Source organism: Penaeus monodon, chromosome 11, assembly GCF_015228065.2.
Source record: "Penaeus monodon isolate SGIC_2016 chromosome 11, NSTDA_Pmon_1, whole genome shotgun sequence".
Taxonomy (NCBI): Eukaryota; Metazoa; Arthropoda; class Malacostraca; order Decapoda; family Penaeidae; genus Penaeus; species Penaeus monodon.
Genome location: NC_051396.1, coordinates 19,901,806 through 19,904,305, shown reverse-complemented (window position 1 = coordinate 19,904,305; position 2,500 = coordinate 19,901,806).

Below are 2,500 nucleotides of genomic sequence, written 5' to 3'. Positions count from 1 at the left end.
ACACCTTATCCGTTCTATTTTTTCTCCATCTACATTATATTGCATTTTGCCCAACTAGGTATGTTCGTTTTATTCTGTCTGTTTAGGTAAATGTTTGTATGTGCTTGTGTGCGCGTGTACATAAATGAACCGGGTACTGAAAGTCTGAATTATAAAGAAAAAGAAATTGGGAAAGAGAAAATGAAAATAAAGACCTTCTAAAAAAGGTAAAGTTCGTGCTACCTTAAACCCGATGAAAAATGCGATTAATGGATGATGTTTCATATATACATGTGTAAACGGATAGATAGGTAGATAGATGAATAGATAGATTAATAGAATAACATATTGGCAGATAAATGGATAAATGGACACACACACACACACACACACACACACACACACACACACACACACACACACACACACACACACACACACACATATATATAACTATCAACATTGGAATTTGAAGGACTAGGGATTATAAATGTTACTTACTGAATGATAATTTAAATGACGAAGGAGAAGGGCCCCACACAATTGGAAAAAAGTTTGGTTTTCTAGTAAATTGAAAGCGCTTGGGCGTTTGTTTGTGCATGCTTATTGATGTACGTTGTTCCTCGTATTTGTGTGCATGTGTTCATGTGTGTTTGCTTCTGTGAGTACAAGGAAATGTTAGGGATAGTACCCGTGTATTGATTTATATATCCAGCAAATAGAATACAAAAAGTACGAAAAAAATAAAAGATCATAATTCCTCTCCCGAAATGCTTCAATTCCCAACGCCCAAAACACCATTCGATCTACACATCTACCAAATCAACTCTACGTTAATCACACTCCAATTTTCATCCAATGCCGATGGTCCATTTAATCAAACTTTTTTTTTTTAGTATGAACACCATTTCAGTTTCACCAATCTAACTTGGGTGAAATGTTCTTTTATATAACAGTTCGTCATGATAGAAATGAAACAGCTTACAATTCGTATCCTATTATGAATAGCTTCTGAGCTTCTTAACTTCTGGGTGTAATAAAGGGAAGTCGAAAGGAAAACTGTTCTGTTTACTGTTCGTGCAATTCTATTTATATGAAAAGTTTGTGAGATGTAGTATAAAAATCGGGATTCAGTGTTTACTGGGAGAGAGAAATAGACAGATTTTAAATAGAGAGAGAATGAGAGATAGATGGATAGATAGATAGATAGATAAACAGATAGATAGAGAGAGAGAAAGAGAAAGATAAAAAGAGAGAGAAAGAGAGAGAGAGAGAGAGAGAGAGAGAGAGAGAGAGAGAGAGAGAGAGAGAGAGAGAGAGAGAGAGAGAGAGAGAGAGAGAGAGAGAGTATAAGAATGAACTGAGAGAAATCTGGAGAATAAGGAAAGGAAGAGAAAGTGAGAGAGAGAGAGTGGCAGAGAGAAAGGGAGACTCATTTGTCGGATACATATGTCAATATCATGGTGACTGTTATATAAATAATTATATTAGAGCTTATGCATTGTCAAAGGGAACTATTCTATTCAAATAGATAATGATGATAGAGGTGATATATATTTTTTTCATTTATTATCATTCATATTTGTCATTGTTATTTTGATGCAGTTCATGTTCTTATCATCGTTGTTATTATCATTGTAATTACTATAAATTTTAAATGATCAACGCTAGTATCATAATAAAGAAATACCTTTGTTTTATCGCATTGTTGCTATTTCCACATGCCATTTTACTACAATATGAAATGTTTTTCGTTTTATAGTACTAGGCCTCTAATAGCTTCGTTATCAAGTTTTTATTACCTTAGATTACACCTAATGAGACTTTTTATTAACTTTTGGCCCGTTAATTGTTGCTATCTGATTAGAAGTCAGTGTGTTATGGCTACCGATTACCGTTTACTAACTACCAGTTCTGCTTGTGTTCCTGTCTGCTACCGAAGTTCATAATATAGTGTGCATTTGTTTGTATATATATATATATATATATATATATATATATATATATATATATATATATACATATACATATATATATACATATATATATATATATATATATATATATATATATATATATATATATATATATATATATATATATATATATATATATATATATATATATATATATATATATATATATATATATATATATATATATATATATATATATATATATATATATATATATATATATATGTATGTATATATATATATATATATATATATATATATATATATATATATATATATATATATATATATATATATATATATATATAGTATATACACACAAATACACATGAAGATCTATCTATCTATCTATCTATCTATCTATCTATCTATCTATCTATATATATATATACATACATATATATATATATATATATATATATATATATATAACACACATCACACACACACACACACACACACACACAACACACACACACACACACACACACATATATTTATATATATATATATATATATATATATATATAATATATACATATATA